We start from the raw sequence: 25,659 nt of genomic DNA, 5'->3' as shown, positions 1-25,659 counted from the left end.
ATGGAGTATAATAGCCCTCTATTTAGTCTTTCTTGCATGACCTGCCTGGAGTATTCTCTCCACCTCCTCATATGTAATAATTAAAATCTGCAATAATATCTGTCGCATAACTTGGAACTTGTACAATTCTAGCTCATGATTAGCACATGAAGCTGGTCAAGGGTGAAGTGCTCAACACTATTTCTTTCCTTCTTCTCTTGAGCCTCAAACTTTGGGAATTCCCTCAAAGTTTTACAGTCTTCATTCACATATAAATTTGAAGTAGTGCCAGGAATAGCTTACATATGTTTTCCCTCATTCCGTGATGATGAAGAACTCAGCTTTTCCTTAACAATATTACTTCATACACGTAGATATTATAAATCCATTCTCAACTTCAGTTTTTAAAACAATATTTAGAATCTTTGTGCTTCTTCTCCAACATCTTTTCTTCCTTCCTTCCTTTCTCTTTCTTTCGCTCTTTCTTTCTCTTTCTCTCTCTCTTTCTTTCCTTCCCTCCTTCCCTCTTTCTTTTCTTTTCTTTTCTTTTTTCTTTCTTTCGGACAGAGTCTCACTGTTGCCCAGGCTGGAGTGTAATGGCACAATCTTAGCTCACTGCAACCTCTGCCTCCCAAGTTCAAGCAATTCTCCTTCCTCAGGCTCATTCGTAGCTGTGATTACAGGCATGTACCACCACACCTGGCTAATTTTCGTATTTTTAGTAGAGACAGGATTTTGCCATGCTGGTCAGGATGGTCTCAAACTCCTGACCTCAGGTGATAAACCTGCCCTGGCCTCCCAAAGTGCTGGTATTACAGCCGTAAGCCTCCACGTCTGGCCTAACATCTTATTTTTTCACTATTCTTATCATAATATTGATTTGAGTAAGTTGTGTTTTTTATTATTCTTAACACTTATATTTTAATTTTGAAGACTAATGTAGGATCAAACCTAACACAGTACAGTGTCCAGGAAGTACAATAAGGCCTTATCCAGATAGATGTAAGGGAATTAAATCACAATTGTGTACATTTTTCCTATCTTTACTGTTTTTTATGGATTATCTGTGTAACCTAAAATTTATACTTTAAGATTTAAACTTTTTTGTTGTTGTTTTATTTTCCAATGATAGAATTCACTCAATAATGTTTAAATACTCATGGACCAGAAACATTTATGACCAAAGACATGCACGTTTCTTTCGGGAATTATTCACAGACTTGTGTAACATTCGTCAGTATAATATTGCCTTAAAAATTACCAATTCTGCATTACCTAATTAGATATTGATGAGGTGATTAGAGGCTTTTGGTGATGTTCCAATTGCCTTTCCTTCTGAGTCATATTGGTGGTGACCAGTGGGTTTGAACCAGGTTAGTGTCTTCTGAGATATGAGAATAAAGCAGAGCTGGCTCATGTTAATGGTGCGCAAAATCAAATACTATCCAATAGACAATATTCAGAAGTAAAGAGTCAAAAAGAAAAGAGCTTGTACAAATAAATTGTCAGGAAAAGTACTTTCAACCAAAACAATAACAAGTATGGCAGCTAAGCACTCGCGTATCATCTCCAAACAGTAACTTCACTGGCCCCATTTTCATTTTTAACAACCCAATGCAAGAAAGAAATACAAAAAAACTCCTATTCACAAAGCAATTCAATAATTAGAAATATAATGTAGTACAATTGCCTGATCTATGAATATGCTCTATGAATCAAGGAGATTGTGACTATCTAAATGAAGAAGTGTTATTGACAGGAAGAAGTATATTATCTCATGTGTCTTAATCCCTAGTAGAGGATGTTTAAATTGGATTGATTTCTCCCTTTTAATAGTTTTTCAAAAATGCACACTTTATTTTTTAAAGACTATTTTTAGATTCATAACAAAACTTAGCATAAAGTAGAGTTCTCTCATACTCACTGCCCCCACATACTCACACTTTCTCCTCTATCAACATCCCACATCACAGTGGTACATTTACCACACTGGATGAACCCACACTGATGCAACATTATCACCCAAGGTCCAGAGTGTATATTAAGGTTCATTATTGGTGCTGTACAATACATGTGTTTGGACAAATGTATAATGTCACTTATTCACCACTATAGTATCATATATAACATTCTTCATACCCTAAAACTCCCCTATGTTCCTCCTATTCATCCATTTCCCTGACAACCCCTGAAAAGAACAGATCTTTTTACTGTCTCCATAGTTTTGCCTTTTCTAGAATGTCATATAGTTTGAATCATACAGTATGTAGCCTTTTCAGATTGTGACTGATGTTATATTAAATAAAATCCATCTATATGCTATCTTCTATGTCTTCTACTATGATGTAAACTCTTTTTAGAATTTGCACACTGTAATCAGTACTGGGATTTTTAATACCTGTAGTAAATGATGACATTATAAGTGTCACTTGCTCTTCTTTCATGATTGCAGTGCCTTTTCAAACATGTTTTATTATCCTAAAATTCTGTAACGAACTGTCAAACAAAATCCTTAGATATCAATAACCAGAGTATCAAATATTTTTAACTGAAGTTAAGGCAAATGTAGCAGTAACTAAAAATTATTTCTCTGAAGTCTGAGATAAATCATTTAAATTATATTTTAATCATTTACAGAAAAGTTGACATACTAGCTGGCTATCAGCTAGGTAAAACAGAACCATGGAAAATGAATGCAGTATTATCAACAATTCATGGCAAATGACATCTCATTTCATGCTCCCAAGTTAGTCAACAGCTTATTCATCATTCACTGATGTTCAAGACAGATGATCTATCATTTGAGACTCAGAAACACTTCAAGATGTTGTTAGGTTTTAATACTTCCGTACAAGACAGATAACTGTTTATCTCTGAATCTTTCAGTGTGCTTAGAGGAGTTAACTCTGTCTGCAGAGTTAAAACAAGAGACAGAGAATCAAATATAAATGAACGCAAATTCCAGAAGAGATAGGAGAGCAAAAGGGAGCATCATGTGTATAATGGTGAACAAAATGGAAGAAAAAGAAAGGAAAGTGTCAAAGGGGGTTTACTAAAGAAGGAAGTTACAGGACATTTTGAAAGATTAATTTTGATCACACTGATTCATTCATTATTCCTTTATTCATTCTTTCAATGTATACCAATGCCTATCATGTGACAGTCATTCCTCCAGGCACTAGAAGTAAAGAAGGAAACAAACACAAAACCCTTGCTCTTATCAAGCTTAAATTCTAATGGAGGGAGGCACAATAACAAACGTGGAATAGGTTGGTTTTTGAGAAGAAAGAAAAAGCAGGGTTAGAAGACAGAATGAGAGGTGCTACTGTTCTAGAAATCTTGGCCTAGACGGCCTTCCCCGATGATGGTATTTCAACATACTCTTAGATTCAGACACTGGGGGTAAGAACTTTCCAGGGAAAGGGAATAGTGGAGCAAGACGGGGAGTGCCTAAAATATCCCACAGTTCCAGTGGTGCTGGAGAGAAAGAAAGGGTTAGAGAGTAGAAGGGAATGAGCCAAGATTCAGATCATATTGGTCCCATGATCCAACTGCTTCTCATTCTGAGGGAGATGAGAAGCCATTGGAAGGCACTGATCAGAAAAGTGATTTGATCTGACTTGCTAATAAAAACAACCATGCTTGTTATGTATAACATACATATATATGTATGTTAATATATGTAAAATATAAATATATTATATATGTAAAAGCAGAGAATATATATAAAATCAGAGAGACAAGTGTGGGACTTTTATAATACAGGGGAAAGACTATTGTAGCATTCTTATGGAAGAAGAACATTTAATATGTCTAACATAAGGGAAAAAAAGAGATTAGAAATAAAGGCTGAATGACTCAGAGAATAAAAACTCGCTACATTTTAGTACACAAAATAGACTAAATCCAAAGTGGTAAATTTACACACAGAAGCTGAACATAGGGTTTCTAATTTGTTGGGCAAGAAAAAAAAAATTGATATTTTATTTTTTAATATAAGAACTCTAATATGAACATTTGAAAATGATTCAATGTTAATGTTGGAAGATAGGTAGTCATAACTGCTCACCAAATAAAGAAAATGCAAATTTCATGTGTACAAAATGTTCTTTTAGAATGAATGCGGAAGAGAAAGTTATTAGGAGTTATAGAACATCATTAATCACTTCAGTCATTCGTATTATCAATTCCCTCTTTGCCTCTCCTTCATACTGAACTAGCCAGGGCTCGCTCTCTAGCTACTTTCCAGGTATCCTTGGTTCCCATACACTCCTGCCAGGAAGGCATTATTTCCTTATTCCTAACGCCTCCCAACACACCTACAAACCTATTTACTTTAATTGTATCTTCCTGCTTCAAGCTGCCTTATTTATCAGTTCTCTTGACTGCATCTCTCTCATGAGTCATCCCTTCACTCATATCTTTCTTCTTCTCCCCAGTCATGAAGTGTGCTCATATGTCTCCCATAGGACTAACCAGGACAACTGTACATTGCTCTTATGCTTCCGGTACCTACCATCTTATTTCTCTTTAATTATCATGCAAACTTGAGTGGTCTACATTTTCTTGTTTCTTCTTCCACCTTTCCCATTCATTTTTCATTGAACTAGGATCTGGTTCCCATTTTCAATAATCTCCTGAGCCATCTATAACCTGCCTTTAATTATTGTGTAATTATAGTTGAAAAATTCTGCTGATTTGACACTTGTGATAACTACTTAAAATTCTTACATATATTAGAAATATTAAAAACACATTTGGAGACATTATGTTAAGTGAAATAAACAAAGCATATAAAAACACAGGCTGAATGATCTCGCTCTTACGCAGAATCTTAAAAAGTTGATTTCATAGAAGTAGAGAGTAGAATAGTGATCACCAGGGACTGGGGAGGATAGGGAGTAGGGGATACTAGGAGAAGGTGGTCAACAGGGGTACAAAGTTAATGAGACAGGAAGAGTAAGTTCTATCATACAATACAATGGCTATAGTAAATAACAATGTAGTGTATATTTCAACATAGCCAGAAGAGAAGATTTTGGATGTTATCACCCCAAAGAAATGATAAATGTTTAAAATGATGGATGTTGTAATTACCCTGAGTTGATCATTATGCAATGTATACACGCATTGGAACATCACACTATATGCAATAAATATGTACAATTACTATGTGTCAATATAACTTTAAAGTAATAAAATAATTAAAAAACACATATGGATGATCAGTTTGAGAACTTTAGGGTAATTTTAATTAACATAATGCTAGTAGTACATAACATAATGTACTACTAAAATCATTTTGACATTTGTTATACCATTTACTACTTATGATATATTTTATTAGAAAAGTATTATATGTGCCTGAATATTTTAAGCTATTTTCTATCAAAAGATTTAGAAAATTACCCCCAAAACCATTAAAATAATTACTGATTTCTAACCAATATATAAAATTTGTATTTTTCTCTATACATTTCTTTTCCATGATACACAGTGTATTGGTTTATACTTGTTCTCCTCCAGTGTCTAGTGTAATATTTTGTGTTATGATTTCATTGCCTGTATTTTTTTCTGATTCCCATGAATGATATATACGTGACGATGGCTCTTTTACTCCAGAGATAACTGATTATATTTTAGTACATAATTTTAGAGCTTAATGTTTATATTCTGGTTACAAAATATTGTATACTATAGAAAATTTTAAAATGTAAACACAAGAAATAAAAGTCACAAGAAACCCACAGAGAAGTAATCTCTATCTCTAATGTGAGGCAAATATTTTCACATTTTTATCTACAAATAATATAAATTTTATCTAATCCTTATTCTTACTTATGTTTTATTTTACACAAAGTAGAATGATGGTGTGCCTCTTGTTTTATAATTTGCTCTTTTATTTATTATTATATTGAGAACGTTGTTTCAAGTTACTCAATAATTTTATGGAACATCACGACAACAAATTCATGGAAATATATTGCTTTAACCATAGTAAGCAATGTTTTATAAATGCTCTATTGCATTTGCTTTTGTGTGTGTATATCTTGTTTCTTATCCTTCAGATATGTTACTATATGAACATATTTAAGCTAATAGTACTGTATCAGTCAGGAGTTCTAAAGGAAAATAGAAACAGAGAGACTCAAACTAGTTGCGGTTAAAGCTTAACAATGAATGTACATATGATGTTTCGTACATACGCAGTTGGTGGTTTACATTTCCAGATGTGGAAACATGTTGTCTAAGTTCTCCTATAGTAGGCTGAATCCCACTTTTAAAATAGCGTTTATCATATTGTGTTACATAAGCCTGTGACAGAGTGCACTCCTTTAAGGAAGAGGATGTGTTTTTACTTTGGACTTTATTTCTTGACACACTGCTTAACACATCATAAGCCTTCAAAATGTGTATTGAGAAAAACACAAAAATATTTGTCTGAATCAGCGTGTGTAATTTAAACTAAATACTACAATGACTAATAATAATAATATCAACAGCAGTGTCGCCATCTCCCTATATTCTTTTGCCTAGGTATTTCTAAAACTCTATACAAATTATAACCGGTTTATATTAACTGATTTCAGTTCCTATCAAGTGATAGGAAAGTTAAAATATGTTTAAGTTTAATGATATATTTTTCTGACTTTACCGTTTTAGTATCTCAGCTGGAATTTAAATAGAAATTTGTGTATTCCTGTCTAAGAGTTGATTTTTTTCTTTTTATAGCCTATATTCAGCATTTTATTTTGAAAGCAGATTAAAACCATTATAACTTTTTTTAGTCATCAAATGCCTTAGTTACTGCAAATGTTTCAGACAGGACATTACATTTCCTAAACAAGTTTCTTCCTCCACCTTGGAAAAATGCCATAACTCTCAGAGTCATTCTGATTTAGAGTTCATCTAATCTGTGATCTATATAAGACAAATTCTTTCTCTCAATGGCAATATTTTCATTGACTAATTTTTATTATAGAGGTAACACAAATTTACTTCAAAACTAATTTTTGTTATTGTATCAAATAAAAAGGATTCTAGCTTTTGTACCTCCTACCTCTCTGTTCCTGTCTTTCAAAGTCCAACTCAAATTCTAGGTCATGCATGAAAAACACCTCCTTGATCATATTTATATTTTTATCTGTATGCTTTTGGCAATGGTAATTTGTGCATTGCTTGGAAGTTTAACATATGTTATCATGCAATATTATTTGTTTCATAGGTAATCCTCTCATCAGGTAAGATTTTGTTTTATGCTCCTATGCAGAAAAGAACTAACATAGTAGGTCAGAGGCAGCTATCTTTAGAAGGGCCTGACTGTAAGGTGGACCCTTGGCTGGCATCTGGGAATTTGACACTTGTCTTATCCACTTTCTGATAAGAGTAGCTCTCTGTGCCTAGGCTGTTTTTACAAACGTTATGATTTATGAATATTTGCTTTTCTTCTGGGAGTCTGTAATTTTGGTATCTGCCTAGTATGTGCCTATATGACCACCATCCAACAGAAACCATAGGGGCTGAGTTTCCAATGGGCTTCCTTAGGCAGGAACATTGTACTTATGCTTCTGCATTTTAATTGCTAGATGAAGGCACATGCTTAAATGTGCCCCTTCACAAAGGGGAGAGCATAAGAACGCATGTGCATGGATTTCTCTAGAATTTACCTCTGTCTCTTTTCTCTACCAATCTCTTTGTGCATTCTTTCAGTACAATACACCATAGCCATGAGTACAGCTTTATTCTGAGTCCTGTAAGTCCTTCTAGCAAGTCTCTAAACATGGGAATGGTCTTGGGGAATCTCAACACACTTCCATACAAGCTAATAAATCAGTCTGTCACTCTTCATGGATGCTGTCAGAAGACAAAAGTCTTCTGGGTCAGAGACAAAAGGTTTATTACTAAAAGCATAGAAGACAGTATGTGCATCGTTGTTATTTTAGTTCTAAATCTGCAAGTCCCATGGGGTGACACAAAGGGCCTCAGGTGATTACTGCAAAAACAGTGGATTGGCATTGCAGCCGAAGAGCACTGCGCTTAGGGAATCTGCTTCTTTTATAGCATTCCTACCTTTTTTCCTGGAAGGAGACATGACCCCATCTTTCAAGGTTTCAAGACAAGGAAATATTACCAAATCCTTTAAGGTTACCCTAAGAGACAACCTGAGTAAAGAGTTTTCAAGACCTTGAATTCTTGAAATACCAAGGAAGAATTTACAAGATGCTCAGGTCTCGTGGAGGATTATCCTGCTGTATTAGACCATTCTCACATTGCTATAAAGAACTACCTGAGACTGGGTAATTTATAAAGAAAAGAGGTTTAATTGACTCAAATTGGCTGACAGTGCCACAGGCTGTACAGGAAGTATGGCCGGTGTGGAGCCTTCCAAGAAACTTACAATCATGGTGGAAGGTGAAGGGTGGTGGAAGCTGGTACATCCTACATGGCTGGACCAGGAGGAAGAGAGAGAAGAAGGAGGAGGTTCTACACACGTTTAAACAACTAGATCTTGTCAGAACTCACTCACAATTACAAGAACAGCAAGGGAAGTCTACTCCCATGATCCAGTCATCTCCCACCAGACCCCTCCTCCAACACTGAAGATTATAATTCGAGATGAGATTTGGGTGGGGACACAGAGCCAAACCATATCATTCTGCCATTGGTCCCTGCCAAATCTCATGTACTGCTCACATTTCAAAACAAAATAATGCCTTCTCAACAGCCCCCAAAATCTTAACTCATTTCAGCATTAACTGAAAAGTGCAAGTTGAAAGCCTCATCTGGGAGAAGGAAAATCCCATCCACCTATGAGCCTGTAAAATAAAAAACAAGTTAGTTACTTCCAAGATACAATGAAGGTACAGGCATTGGGTAAATGTTCCTTTTCCAAAAGTGAGGAATTGTCTAAAACAAAGGCACTACAGGGACTATATGAGCCTGAAGCCCAGCAGGGCCATAATTAAATCTTAAAGTTCCAAAATAATCTCCTTGGACTCCATGTCTCACATCCAGGCCACACTGATGTAAGGGGTGGGCTCCCAAAGCCTTGGCCAACTCTGCCACTGTGGATCTGCAGGGTACAGGCCCCTCAGCTGTCTTCACTGGCTGGCATTGATTGCCTGTGGCTTTTCCAGGGGCATGGTGCAAGGTGTCATTATACCTTCCATTCTAGAAACTGGAGGACAGTGGACCTCTTCTCACAGCTCCACTAGGCTGTGTCCTAGTAGAGACTCTGTGTGGGGGCGCCAACCCCACGTTTCCCCTCTGTACTGCCCTATTAGAGGTTCTTCATGAAGGCCCTGCCACTGCAACAGACTTCTGCCTGTATATCCAGACATTTTCATACATCCTCTGAAATCCAGAGAAGTTCTCAAGCCTCGGCTTTTGCCCTTTTTTCACCCACATGCTTAACACCACATGGACACCACCAAGGCCTGCCGCTTGCAATGGCCTGAGACATATATGGGGCCTTTTTACCCATGACAGGAGCTGGAGTGGCTGAGATGCAGGGAGCAGAATCCCAAGGTTGTGCAGGGCAATGGGGCCTGGGCCCAGTCCACAAAACCATTCTTCCCTCCTAGGCCTCCAGGCCTGTGATAGGATGGGCTGCCATGAAGGTGTCTAAAGTGCATTGGAAACATTTTTCCCATTGTCTTGGCTGTTAACATTACGCTCCTTTTCACTTAATGCAAATTTCTGCAGCCAGTTTAACTGCCCAGAAAATGAGTTTTTCTTTTCTACCACATGGCCAGGCTGTGAATTTTCAAAACTTTTTTGCTCGGCTTCCCTTTTAAATGTAAGTTCCAGTTTCAGATCATCTCTTGACTCACGAACATAAGAAGCAGCTGGGTCACTTCTTGAATGCTTTACTGCTTAGACATTTCTTCTGCTAGATACCTTGAATTATTTATCTCAAGTTCAAATTTCCACAGATCTCTAGGGCATGTTACAAGAAGAGAGCCCTGTGCAGGGCAAGAGTTGACTCTCCCCCACCCACTAGGAATGTTAGGTGATGTAGGGAGATCCCCTGAAACTATTGCTATGGAATAAAAGATGAAATGCTCCTGATAATTATAAATACAAAATTGCATGCAGGATTGTGTAAAGACAATGCCAGACTGGACTGCCAGAATGAGTCAACAGCACGTGATGTGCTTCACCCTGCAGAGAGCCTATGAATGGACGTGCAGTCAGGGAGGTTTCACATCACCAAGATTCCTATCCCAGAAAAGCAGATGTTCATAGCTCTGGGAATGGAATGTGACCCTTGTGAAGAACCTATAAATGGATGCATGAGGGGCGTTTGTCCATATGGATAAGATAGGGCTATAAACGCCCTCATCTTTCCATGGCTCTTCTAGGCCTCTTTAGGGTTAAGGCATACTCCCTTCTGAGAATTTCTGGTCTAACCGGTTGTCTAGCTTCACATCCTGTTTCTATGGATTGTTTGTAACCAGCTTTTGCTGCAACTGTTACTGCTGATTAATATCTGGCTAATCATAGGTTATGGAAAGACTGTGTTTCTGTTTTAAGACTCTTTTAGAAATTACTGATGCACACACTATATTGTAAATTCTTATCTCTGTATACTGTACTTCTGCATACAGATGTTATGTTAAAGAATTACTTCATCCCCATGTGACCATCTCGCCTCGTAATCAAATGACCCTAAATCCCTCACCAACCTACGCCTGCCCTCACTAAATTTAATGATAAATGCTGGCATATCCAGTGCATTGGCAGCATCGCGGAACTAGAAGGCGGTGACCCCCACTGGACCCAGCTTTCACTATCTTGTGTGTATCTATTATTTCTTGACCTGCCGATCCACCTGGGAACAAAGAAAGAGCCCCGTTGCATTGTGGGCTGCTGGCCATATCCCGCAATAGGGTGATGGTTCAGCAATTTTAACATTGCCTCTCTAAAAGTGATGAATTGGAAGCCAGCACCAGGGAGAGCCATTTCCTGATGGTCCACACCTGTTGCACTAAAGTGTTAATTGAATGCAGATGCCAGGTAGAAGCAACTTCCTGGGCATGTGCATTAAGTGACAAATGGTAGAGTACGACCTTCCAGGGGCAGTCCAACAGAAAAAGGAAGAAAAGTCTCAGATGGGCATGCAAAGCACTTTCTAAACAACTGCATGTGCTCCCCTTCCAAGTGCTGCCCACCAGGACACTGCACATGTGGAAAACCCATCCTAAGGGAAGAATTATGGGAAAGGGGTGCAAGATACTGGAAGGGGGCTGGCCTATGAAATCTTAGAATCACAGTTAAACACTGCACTTGACCTTCATGTGCCCACTTGGGTCTCTTCAAGTATGCTTCCCTTTCTTTTTAAATAAACATCCACTCCTGCTCTGAAACATGCTTCAGTCTCTTTTTCTGCCTTATGCCTCTCAGTCAAATTTTTTACTCTGAGGGGGCTAGAATTAAGGTTGCTGCCCACCTGCACAGATTAGTCACTGGTAATTCTGATACCTTTCATTGTTAACATATTTGGTGCCATGAGACTCAGATATTTGCCAACAGTAATAGGCAGGGGCACCACGCTGCCAGTCTCTTTGCTAAAGCACAGTAAGAGTAACTTTTATTACAGTTCCCAATAAGTTCGTCATCTCCATCTGGGATCATTTCAGCCTGGATTTTATTGTGCACATCACTATCAGCATTTGGGTCACAAACAACAAGTCTCTAGGTAGTTCCAAACTTTCCCATATCTTGTCTTCTTCTGAGCCCTCCAAACTGTTTCAACCTCTGCCTATTACCCAATCCCAAAGCTGCCTCCATATTTTCAGGTTTATTTATATCAATGCTCCACTTCTGTGGTACCAATTTTCTGTATTGGTCCATTCTTGCATTTCTATAAATAACCACCTGAGACTGGGTAATTTATGAAGAAATAATTAGTTTATGGTTCCACAGGCTGTATAGGAAGCATGGCTGGGGAGGCCTCAGGAAACTTACAATTATGTTGGAAGGTGAAGGAGAAGCCAGGACATCCTACACGGCTGGAGCAGGAGGGGGAGAGAGAGAGCGAGAGAGTGAGAGAGAGAGAGAGCATGGGCAAGTAAAGGGGGAGGTGGTACACACTTTTAAACAACCAGATTTCATGAGGACTCACTCACTATCACAGGAACAGCAAGTTCACTTCCATGATCTAATCACGTCCTAAAAGGACCCTCTTCCAACCAACATTGAAGATTACAATCCGACATGAGATTTGGTTGGGAATACAAAGCCAAACCATATCACCTGCCCAATAATACCTCTGTGTATTGTATAAGATTCTAAATATATCAAAGACAGCAAACATATTTTTAGATTCCTTTTATGCCATCTAGACCAATTATACAGTGTTCAATATGAATGTAAACTCAATGACTCCTTGTATTAGTTTTATGTGGTTGCTATAACAAATTGTCATTAATTTGGTAGCATAAAATAACAATAATCTATTCTGGAGGCCAGGCGTCCAAAATCAGTGTCATTGGACTGAAATGAAGGTATTGGCAGATTCAAGCTCCCTCTGGAGGTTCTAGGGAAGAATGTATTATTCATCTTTTCCACATCTTTTGAATGTGGTTGCATCACCCTAATTGCTGCTTCCATGGAGGCATTGTTTTCTTCTCGTGTCTGTATAGGGAAATCTCTCCCACCTCTCTCTTGTAAATACGCATTTGAGGATCACATTTAGGGCCCCTCTTGATAATCCAGGATAATCTCCTCATTTCAAGACCCTTAATTTAAATACTAACATCTGTAAAGTCTTTTTTTTTTTTTTTGTCATGTAAGTTAACGTATTTACAGGTTCATGGATTTCCAGCACACGGGCATCCTTTAGAGGGTGGTGCGCATAAAATGTTTTCAAAGTTATAAGATAATTACAACTGCATACTACAAAATAGAGAAACAATCACTCAATTTTATAGCTCTAAATAAGAAGTAATTTTTTTCTACTCATTAATACGTCTCTAGAAGTACTTTTAAGCCCATACACATATTTTGATAGAAGAGAATACTACACAATCTGAAAGAGAAAGTAGAAGTACTTTCTTAATAGCTAAATGAGATTTGCGGTATGCTCTTACAGAAACTTGAAACTAAAATTTACTGGAATGTACAAAATATTTATTTTTATAGACCTCCATATAATTTGAAATGCTGGTTAAAAGAATCAAAATTGTTCATTTTTCCCTTTTTATAGGTCAAAAAATAAGCAACACATTTTTGTAGCATGTATTTTGGTAGAACACTGCTGTGACAGAAAGAAGAAAAGGAAACAGAATAATTTACAGATTTTTTAGTGGTTTACAACCTTTAGATTAGGGAATCTAACAAACACTGTTCTCTTCAATACCTGTATTTAGGATTTAGTTACGTTTTACATCTACTTAGTGTAGAAACTAATGAATAAATGACTGCGAAAACATTTTCATAGAATAAGGAGATTTCTGCTTCCTTCCCTTTCTAGAAACACAGGTCATACACACATGCGTGTTTCTAAATCTGATTGCTAAAAACACAAATTAGAATTCATGGTTTAGTTTACCCTGACAACTGTCATTTTTAAATTCCCTGTGTAGTTTTTCACACATCAATTTCAGACAACTCTCTTAAGCTATTTCTGGCTCATTTAAATTTCCTAATTCACAAGAAATAAACTTTTCTATTTGTTATTTCCTCTGCTTGAGAGGTCAGAATTTAATCTCTTTTGCTATTAACAAAAATTAACTAAATGATGTGTGTCCAGACCTTTGCAATTTAAGTGATAGCTACTGGAATCAGCTGATGTACCACATTCCTTTGGCAGTACTTTCTATATGGTCAACTTGGTGTAAGGAGGACTCTAGAACAGGTGTGGTGAACTATGATTCAGGGACCAAATCAAATCCCAGCTGTCTTTGTAGATTTTGATGTAACCCAGACATACTCAAACATTTACATATACTCCACAATTCCCTCACCTCTACAGCGGCAGATTTAAGAAGATGCAACAGAGGCTATATGGCCCAAAGAGTTTGAAATATTTACTCTCTCACTCTCCTTGGCCATATTTACTGATCTTTGCCCTAAAATAAGGAAAATAAAACATAGTCTGTTTATTAAATATACCTCAGACAAAGTAATGTGGAACCAATTGAAACCTAGAACGAGACTTAAAAGGCTAAGAAATAATTTTAAAAGACAGAAATAAAAATCAAATCATATTTAAAAAGATATTACTGGTCGGGCACGGTGGCTCAAACCTGTAATCCCAGCACTTTGGGAGGCTGAGATGGGCGGATCACGAGGTCAGGAGATAGAGACCATCCTGGCTAATACGGTGAAACCCCATCTCTACTAAAAAATACAAAAAACTATCCGGGCGAGGTGGCAGGCGCCTGTAGTCCCAGCTACTTGGGAGGCTGAGGCAGGAGAATGGCATAAACCTGGGAGGCGGAGCTTGCAATGAGCTGAGATCCAGCCGCTGCACTCCAGCCTGGGCGACAGAGCAAGAGTCCGTCTCAAAAATAAAAAAAATAAAAAAAAAATAAAATAAAAAAAAAATAAATAAATATATAGATAGATATTACTAAAAGGCTATTGAGTTTAAAATAAGAAGATTAAATAAAAATAATACGAAGTCATGAATTCAGAGTCCCAAATTTAACTGCACAGATCAAACAAGATTTTGCTCGGCCCTCAACTTCATATGGTTAACCACAGCTATAACATGAGACAGTATGATGTGGCTAGCAAAACATATAGGACAATTCTCTGAATTAATAGAAGTATGTTTCTAGAGTAATACTACTATTAATAATAACTAACAATTATTAAGTATGTACTATGTGGATACACTTTTTGAAGACTAGTTGTATGTATGTATGCATATGTATGTGAGTTAAATTAATCCCATGACAGTTCATTTAGGTAGATATAATATCCTATTTTATGTATGAGAAAATTGAAGTGCACAGAGTTTCTTGCCCAAGATCACACAGCTAATAAGGTCTGGAGACAGAATTCATACTTGGTTGTCTGTCACCAGAGCCCCTGCTCTTAAGCCCCCTCGCCCAGAGAACAAATTACTTAGAAAGTTAGTAACAACTACATCCAAATGTTTGAAAGGGTTTCATGTGTAAGAGAACATACATTTATTAGGAGTTATTTTAGAAGTCAGCATTAAAACAGTAATATCAACGATAGAGTTGCCATTTTTCAAAATATAAAGAACATGTTTATAATTAAAATTATTATTATAACTGTAATAGGTTGCATCTCTTTTTTGAACTCATAACAAGTGAATTTCTTCAGGGGCTGTGGGTGATGATATTTTTTTAGAGATGGTCTCGTGGAGATTTTTGTATGAAGCAGAAGTATTCTAGACGTGCTGTAAATATTTGATGATAGAGAAGAAGGAAATCAAAGAACCGTGGATGTGCTATGGCATCTTATTCTATCACTATTGCCATGTAGGAAGATGACTTGCCTGAAGCAGGATAGTGTCCAGGATTAGCTTAAGAGTAGACTGTAAGAACACTTCACATTCACAGGGAGTTGAAGCTAGCACCCTAGAGCACAGTTAATGAATTACATTTTTGATCCCTCTGAATTTTTTTTCAATTAGGCTTAAACATGAAAGCTATGGAAAGCTAAAACATTTTATTCTATAAAGTTCAAAGTGGCAAAGAGGCACTGGAAATGCAAAGTTCCCATGATATTTTATCAATGTTACTCAACTTTCTTTGGGGAATTAAAGAATAATTCTTATTCTGTGACTAATCTTGAGCCTCATTCTTCACAGATCTAGGCTTCCCCATGTGTTACTCTGAAATACTTTCTGTGCCTCAGCACAGAAATAGATATTTTAAAATGACTTTCCAACCTTTGGAAATTCAATACATTAAGTAGAATCCAAAACCAAGACATGAACTGAGGAAATTTCAAGGGAGATGATCATTATAAATTTAACTAAATAAAAGTACAATATCGTGTCTTAAAATTATTAACTTTTGATCCCCCCAGTGGCACAGTAGTCACAGAGATGTGTGTTTGAAATACAGCAATAAGAATGTTTATTAAATAATGTTTATACATAGACACACAAGCAATAGTTATTGTTAAAATCTTCATAGAATCTCAGTTATTATTCACTTTTAAAAGAACGCATTTCTGGTTTTAACTACCTACTTAGGTTTAAAAAATATTGTGTACTTAGTGACAATACCTCTCTAATTAATTTTAATTATTACATAAAGATCTATTTTAAGAGTCTTTGGTCTCTTGGAAAATTAGCCTACATTTCCGGCACCTTAATGACAATATATACTGCCAAATTTCTAATGTTGAAAAAAGCACATTCCCAATAAGGCAAATTCTTTTACCAGTAATCTTTAAATTCCATGCATGCAAAGATATGCTTCTACAGAGAAACTTTTGATAATAAATAAGGAAAGTAAGATTAAAATGCAAAATTCCAGCCCAGCTAGAAACAAAACAGGTGAATACTGGAATTCAAACATTATGAGAAAGAGGACTTCATTCGTCTTATTCTCTGTTGTATTACCGGTGTCTCAGAGAGGACAAGACACATAATAGGCACTCAGGGACTGCTGAAGTGAACAAATAAATGAGTGAACAAAGGTAATGAAATATTGGGGGTACCCACCCCCAATAGCTAAGAAATAAAGAGAAAATACAAAGAGAGGAATTCTACAGCTGAGTCTCCGGGGATAACATCACATATCGGTAGGACCGTGATGCCCACCTGAGCCGCAAAACCAGCAGGTTTTTATTAAGGACTTCAAAAGGGGAGAAGGTGTATGAACAGGGAGTAGGTCACAAGATCACATGCTTCAAAGGGCAAAAAGGAGAACAAAGATCACATGCTTCTGAGGAAACAGGACAAGGGCAAAAGCAAAGACCACAAGGCAAAGGGCAAAATTAGAATTACTGATGAGGGTCTATGTTCAGCTGTGCACGTATTGTCTTGATAAACATCCTAAACAACAGACAACAGGGTTCAAGAGCAGAGAACCAGTCTGACCTCAAATTTACCAGGGTGGAGTTTTTCCCCACCCTAGTAAGCCTGAGGGTACTGCAGGAAACCAGGGCATATTTCAGTCCTTCTCTCAATCGCATGAGACACACACTCCCACAGCAGTCGTTTATAGACCTCTCCCAGGAATGCATTCCTCTCCCAGGGTCTTAATTATTAATATTCCTTGCTAGGAAAAGAATTCAGCAATATTTTCCCTAGTTACACGTCCATTTATAGGCTCTCTGCAAGAAGAAAAATATGGCTCTATTCTGCTCGACCCCACAGGCAGTCAAACCTTATGGTTGTCTTCCCTTGTTCCCTGAATATCACTGTTATTTTGTTCTTTTTCAAGGTGCACTGATTTCATATTGTTCAAACACACAAGTTTTACCATCAATTTGTGCAATAGTGGTCCTGAGGTAACATACATTCTCAGCTTACAAAGATAACAGGATTAAGAGATTAAAGTAAAGATAGGCATAAGAAATTATAAGAGTATTATTTGGGAACTGATAGATGTCCATGAAATCTTCACAATTTATGTTCAGAGACTGCAGTAAAGACAGGCATAAGAAATTATGAAAGTATGAATTTTGGGAACCGATAAAAGTCCATGAAATCTTCACAATTTATGTTCCTCTGCCGCGGCTCCAGCTGGTCCCTCCGTTCAGGGTCCCTGACTTTCCACAACAATGGAAAATAATTGCTATGATGTGAATGAGTCTCCCAAAAAGTGTATGTTGGAAACTTAATCCCTAATGCAGCAGTGTTGGGAGTTGCAGCCTAAGGAGAGGTGGTTAGGCAAGGAGGGTTATGCCCTTACTGGATTAATGTCGTCATTTCAGGAGTTGGTTTGCTAATTGTGGGAGTGGGCTCTTTATAAAAGAGCAAGTTTGGCTTTCTTATACTCTCTCCCTTGCTTGCTCTTCTCCTTTCTGCATGGATGACATAGCAAGAAGGCTCTCACCAGATGCTAATACATTGATCATGGATATTCCAGCTTTCAGAACCATGAGCCAATAAATTTCTGTTCTGCATAAATTACCTAGTCTGTGATATTCTGCTATAGCAGCACAGAAAGCTGGTACCAGTAATGTGGGGTGTTGCTGTAACAAATATCTAAAAAGGTGGAAGTAGCTTTGGAACTGAGTAATGGCAGAGACTGAAAGAGTTTGGAGAAGCAGACTAGAAAAACATCTGTATTGACGGAAATTCTGGAGAGGGCTCAGATGAGAACTGCAGAGAAAGTATGCACTTTCTTTGAGATGACGTAAGTACTCAGGAACAAAATGTTAGTAAAAATATGGTAAGTAAAGGCCATTCTTATGAGGTTCCCAGATGAAAATGAGAAATATTTTATTGGAAACAGGAGTTAAAGGCTATCCATGTTATAATGGTGTGAAGAACTTGGCAGAATTTTATTTATGTCTTAGGGCTTTATGGAAGACACATTTTAAGAGCAATGAACTAGGATATCTGACAGAATACATTTCTTTTCTTTTCTTTTTTTGTTTTTTTTTAGATGGAGTACAGCTCTGTTGCCAGGTTGGAGTGGAGTGGCACGATCTCAGCTCACTACAACCTCTGACTCCCTGGTTCAAGCGATTCTCCTGCCTCAGCCTCCCCAGTAGCTGGGATTACAGGCACGTGTCGCCATGCCCAGCTAATTTGTATGTGTGTGTGTGTGTATGTGTGTATACATATATATATATGTGTGTGTGTGTGTGTATGTATATTTTAGTAGAGATGGGGTTTACCATGTTGGCCAGGATGGTCTTCATCTCCTGACCTTGTGACCCGCCTGCCTTGGCCTCCCAAAGCGCTGGTATTACAGGCATAAGACACAGTGCACGGCCAGAATAAATTCCTAAGCAAAATATTGAAGAAGCTGAGGGGTTTCTTGTGTGTGTGTGTGTTTTTTTTTTTTTTTTTTTTGGCGGGGGGGGGGGGCTTTCTTTCTTTTTTTTTTTTTTTTGAGACAGAGTCTTGCTCTGTTGCCAGGCTGGAGTGCAATGGCATGATCTAGGCTTACTGCAACCTCCACCTCCTGGGTTCAAGCGATTCTCCTGCCGCAGCTTCCCGAGTAGCTGGGACTACAGGTGTGCGCCACCACACCAGGCTAGCATTTGTAGATGAGGGGTTTCTTTTAATTGCATACACTAAAGTGAGAGAGCAGAAAATGATTTAAAGATGGAATTTATAATTAAAAGTGAAGCAGAATGCAAAGATTTGAAGAATTCACAGCCTGGCCATGTAAAGAATGAAAAAGTGTGCAAGGACGTGGCCAAGCAACTGTTTGATAAGATTGGCATGGACAGAAGGAAGCCAGGTGAAATTCTTCAGGACAATGGAAGAATGACCCCAAAGGCATTTCAGAAATCTTCAAGGCTGCCCCTCCAATCTAGGACTTTGAGGACAAGGTTTCTAGAGAGGCATCCACTAGACCTCAGCATTCACTGCTCTGTGATGCCTCAAGTTTCTTCTCCCTGCATTTTAGCACAGGAATCCTTGGCCTCTTCATATTTAGCTATGCAGGCCTAGGTATGCTTCCAGCCACCATTACAGCTACTACTCTGGAAAGTATAGGCTATAAATCTTGATATAAATCAAGTAGTGCTAACTGTGCAGATGTGCAGAGTGCAGGAGCTGTGGAGGTGTAGTTGCCTCCAGCAAGATTTTAAAGGAAGTTGTAGATACCTGCTGCAGGAGTGAAGAAGAGTCCCCAGTAAGACAATACCTAATGAGACCTTGATGGTGGAGCACCCCTGAGACCCTAGTTCTGTAGAGTCATTAGCACGTAGACTCAGCCCAGAAGTGCTGCAGGTACAAGACTACGAACTGTGGGAGTTGCTGTGTGAGCTGACTTCAGCAAAACCATGGGAGTGGAGCTGCCTGAGGCTTTGGGGTTCCAAACTCTATCCCAGTGTATTCTGAAGGTGACACACGGAGTCAAATATTATTCTGGAGCATTAAGATTTAATATTGTTGATCATGTTGCCTTTTGGACTTACTTGGAAGCTGTTAAATCCTTTCTTCTTCCCTATCCCTCCCTTTTGGAATGGAACTATTTATCCTATACATGTTCCACCACTGAATTTTGGAAGTGGGTAGCTTACTTAATTTCACAGCCTCACAGCAGGAGGGGATTTACCTCAGGATAAATCCTGCCTGAGTCTCATCCATATCTGATGATAAGACTCTGGACTTTGGAATTGGTTCTGGAATTTGTTAAGGTCCTGAAACAAGTTAAGATTTTGGGGCCATTAGAATGGAATTAATATATTTTGCATATAAAAAGACATGAATTGGGTAGCTGTGGATGGAATGCTATGATTTAAATGTGCCCCCCCCAAAATGCATGTGTTGGAAAATTAATCCCCAGTTTGATAGTGTGAGGAGGTGGGGCTTAATGAGATATTACCAGACCATGAAGACTCTGCTCTAATAAATAGATTAATGCTAATATTACAGGAGTGCATTTGTTATCACAGAAGTGGGGTTCTTTTAAACAGACAAATCCAGGTCTCTTCTCATCTCTCTCTCCCTTCTCTCTGTAGCTCTTGCATGCCCTTCCACCTTCTGTCATCGGATAACACAGCAAGAAGGCCCTAAGAACTCATGCTGGCACCTTGGTCATAGACTTGCCAAACTCAATCAACTTGTTTCATGTTTTTGAGATCAGGTCAAGTTGCCACATGGATCAAAAGTTCATTTCCTTTTGTTGCGAACAGTATTCTGCTCTATAGATGTATCATAGTTTATTCACCCAGTTGAAAGACATTGTGGTTATTTTTGGACTTTAGCTATACAAATAAAGCAGCTATGCATATTCATTTATAATAGAGCTTTTCACTTTTAACTATGAGAAACTTCAAAAACTGCTTTCCAGAGTGACTGCACCATTTTACACTTGTACCAACAATCCATGAAGACTTCCTGTTGCTCTATATCCTCATGTATCAACATGTACTTACAAGCAGGAGACAATGCCAGTATCCAACATTTTAGAAAAATTAGACATGGTGTTGCCGTTCAGATTTTATAACTGAGTAAAGAAGACAGACTTTATCAAGTAGTTTACAAACATTCAATCATAAATTTATAAATTCTAACAAGTACTGCAAAGGAAAAGTACAGGATTCTCTAAGATCATAACACTGGTTGACTCAATCTAGTCTGCAATGTCGAGAATACTTACCTGGGGAAGTGTTAAGCCAGATTAAGGTACGAGCACCTAAAAATGCACACAATGCAGGTATAAAAAATTCTTTCATGAGGAAACGTGCAAATGGAGGCTAATCAATACATTTTTCTCCCTTAATTCTCATCAACCTTGAGGTGAGATTGGCTTGTGCTCCAGGAGAAGAAACCGCTCCCTTTCCACATTATATATGTGTGAGTAATTTGGGGAGATTCGGAGAGCACAAAACTGATTGTTTTTGTGTTAGGGAAGTTTCTGATTGGAGATATGGCCTTACTGCAAAAAGGAGCATCCTGAGCTTGACATATAATTATATTTCAATGTATTATTTTAAGAAATTTTTGGTCCCCAAACAAAACACATATGCTTGACACATTTATAAAATCAATTTAATTAAATTGAACTGCTCATTAAATGAGAAATGTAGAAATGTCCCGTTTTTTCAAGGTGACAATAAATCCAACATGTAATACGACCTGCAACAAATTATTTGGGTATGAGAAATAAACATGAAATCCCAAGCCCTCAACTGACTGAATAGATCCCATCTTGGCCAAGGGGTCCACAGAGTAACCTTGAAAACAGTTATTGGCAATGATGAGATGAGAGGTTAGACATACCTCATAATGCTCCCTTTCTCACTAACTGCCATTGGGTTTTCTTCCCTAAGGGCTAAACAGAAACCAGTCCTTGTAAAAGACTCTATCTCTGATATCAACCAACCCCAGATGCCAACCCTCCTTTTTTGCCTTATAAGACCACTGACCAGAGAGTGGTTCTGGCCAGCGTAGTAACACACAGTAAAGGTTTTCATGTCCTCTGCTTCACCTTTTAATGTCAGAGGCCAAAAACTCTACCCTCAGATCCTACTAACTCTGCCATTTTTTGAACATGGAATCCATGAAGGGGCATGGAACTCAAGTGAGTATGCACATGTTTCTCCTTTTATGAATATTCATGATGGTTCCTACAGCTTTTTAAATATGTATATTCAGCCACCCTGCTCAACATAAATTTCTCTTCCGTTTGCCCCTTCAGTCTTCTGGCCAGAGGCGACATTTCCCAGCCTGTTACAATGGCCATTATTCAGGCTGCAATGCTTTATGACAAATAAAGCTCCCCTTTCCAAATTTATGAACCTTGTCATTCATCAGTTGACGGTTAGATACTTAAGAAAAATGCTGGGTAAACAACGATTGCAAATCACTGATTAAATAAAATTCTATCATTTTACAGATGATAAAACTATGGATTAAGAAACTGGTGTCTTCATCACAGTCATAAAACTAGACATGACAGATATTCATATTAGAACCCCAGGTATTTTGTCTTTATTTTCATATTTTTCTCACTATATTACAGGGGCACTAATACATATTTTTATTATTTTTAAGTGATATATATAAAAATATTCCCAGGCTTTATGAAAATCTGACATTATACAAACATGCCATTTTAGACTGTCAAACAAGAGACAGAATAGGTTAAAATAAAATTAACACTGATTACAAAGAAAGCAATTAAGAAAATAATATGACAATTTGAATGTTTCACTTGAAGTAAAACAGTATTAAAATATTGAGTGTAAATAGCAATTAAAAAATAAAATTGTAGGCTCAACAGAAGCTTTTCTTTTCCAGGTTGTGAGAAAGTAGAAATAGGAATTAAATGTGTTCAATTAGTTGGCACTTTATGAACACTCCTTCAAGGAGACTGGGGTTTCTGAATTCACATCTCTCTTTTACAGTTTTCAATTAGTTATTCTACCTTTTCATTAGTATTTGATTTCAATATTTTAACAATTATTGGTAAGTGTAAGAATTGCATCTGACTGAAATCAGTCCATGTTTTCAACAATTAATTCAAGCATAAACGAGACAGCAATATTTCATAGACAAAAGTAATTGGTTATTATCCTTGAATCATTGTTGGAATATGTTCATTATATTCTTGGAATCTGACAATGGAAACACATCAAATTGTTTATGTTTTGTTTTTGTTTTCCTAAATCAAGACAAATTGATACAAAACATCTTACAGAGAATTAACTATAAAAATTGTAAATCTAAATTTAATATTTGAAATTATGCAAGTAGTAGCAGAAAAAATTGGGGGAAATCCTCTATAACCTGGATTGTAGAGGAATCCTTTCTAGGTAGAGCACAAAATCTGGTGCAATTTAAAAAATGAATGACAAAGTGTTGTACATAGAAATAATTTTAAGGGTTTTGTATGTAAACAAAACCAAACAAAAACAACAACAAAAATCACCATAAACAAAGTAAAAAAAATTGATATCAAAGTTGAAGAAAATATTGACAAAATATATTCCTTCTACAGAACCATATCCTAAATACAAATAGAACATTTTCAAATTATAGAATTTCCTCAAAAATTTTTTTTATTATACTTTAAGTTTTAGGGTACATGTGCATAACGTGCAGGTTTGTTACATATGTATATGTGTGCCATGTTGGTGTGCTGCACCCATCAACTCGTCAGCACCCATCAATTCGTCATTTATATCAGGTATAACTCCCAATGCAGTCCGTCCCCCCTCCCCCCTCCCCATGATAGGCCCTGGTGTGTGATGTTCCCCTTCCCGAGTCCAAGTGTTCTCATTGTTCAGTTCCCACCTATGAGTGAGAACATGCGGTGTTTGGTTTTCTGTTCTTGTGATAGTTTGCTAAGAATGATGGTTTCCAGCTGCATCCATGTTGAAAAGTGGAACAAAAATAAGCCAACAAGTCACAAAAATAAAGATAGCCAAAAATACATGAAGATATATTTAACTTCATGTATAAAAAGAATTATGTAAATTAAAACTGTGTTTATATACCATTTCTCACATACAAATGGCAAAAACTCAGAAACTTGACAATACACTTTACTAATGAGGCTGTGGAGAAACTGTTATTTGTGGGGAGGGGATACAACATAGCACAACTTCTTTGGAAGGGAATTTGGCAATATTTAGCAGAAATGCCTATGCATTTGTCCTTTGACACAGTCATTTTACATCTATGAATTTACCATGAAAGTATTTTAAGAATACAAAAAATACACATACACATGATTGTTCATTGTAGCATTATTTGTAATTGCAAAATGTTGGGAGCTATGCAAATAACCAACATAGCGAATTGGTGGAATTAACTATTGCGTATACACACAATGAAAGACTATGAAGCTGTTTAAAATAATACAGGAATACATAAATTGATATGGAGAAATTTGTAGAATATATTGCTAAGTTTTTTAAAAAAGCAAACAGCCAAAGAGTATATATAGTATGCTATTTCCATATAAGTCACAAGGGAAAATAAGAAAATATTCAAATATTTGCTAATTTTACAGTAAGAAATACAGCAAGAATATATAAAAGAATAACGATATTAGTTTATCTACAAGTGTGAGTTGAGAAAGGGGTAAAAAAACATAATAGAGAAAGTAACATTTCACTGAGTATAGCATTTACTACAGTTTTAAATCATATTGATACTGTACATATTCAAAAATAAACAATGCAAAAAGAATAAAAGAGCCAATTATGTATCTAATTAAAAAAAACTTCACTAAAATAAAAAAAATAAAAAACACTAATCCAATTGAGGTTGAAATGCAGTTGTTTGACTATATATCCTTTGGACAAAATAAAAAAAAGAACTCCAAACATATCTGAAACTTAATAGATTTGTTTTAATTTTTTAAAGGTTTAACAATTGTGACTATTATATGTAGAGTAATTATAGTGCAAATGATTAAATATAATGATATTATTGGGATTCAGTTTTCTCACTGTGGAAAGGGAAACATACCAATATGAATTGGGAAAGGCAAAAATGAACTTTTTGAGTATCTATTCACCTATCTCTGCCTCCCCACTCCCCTGCCCAACTCCAGCCAACTGTGTCCTTTGAAAAGACCTGGAAGCAATGAACATTCCATTAGCAATAAGCACATTTAGCATGCAGAAATCTGGATCTTTCTTTATAAATGTCATTCCTCACTACAAGACATTAGAGATTCCTGGAGAAATAGCTAATTCTAGTGCTGGAGTAAAAACGGTTAGGAGGAACCTGAATCATTTTTGGTGCCAGCAAATCGGGAAGTGAACAAAAAGAAATGTTAGTGTGCCGAAATATGAGCATACTAAAAATACACAGGGATGAGACCGAAGGGGGCTCTCTTTGGCCAAACCTGGAACAACTTGAGTATCTAATTAAGTAAGAACAGTTGTGGATTATTACCCACGGGATGAAGTAAAAATCCATGATTTCATACTATCAATAAAAATACGTAAATGATGAATAAAATAAAAAACCTTTTTTTTCAATATAATTCTCACCTATAAACATAAAAGGGATGATAGGATAAAAAATTATCATTTTGTACTTTATAGTAAAAGTTTTGCAGGCAAGAAACAACAGCTGTTAACTTTAGAGGTAAA

Source organism: Rhinopithecus roxellana, chromosome 6 (genome assembly GCF_007565055.1).
Source record: "Rhinopithecus roxellana isolate Shanxi Qingling chromosome 6, ASM756505v1, whole genome shotgun sequence".
Classification (NCBI taxonomy): domain Eukaryota; kingdom Metazoa; phylum Chordata; class Mammalia; order Primates; family Cercopithecidae; genus Rhinopithecus; species Rhinopithecus roxellana.
Note: the sequence above shows the minus strand (reverse complement) of the source record.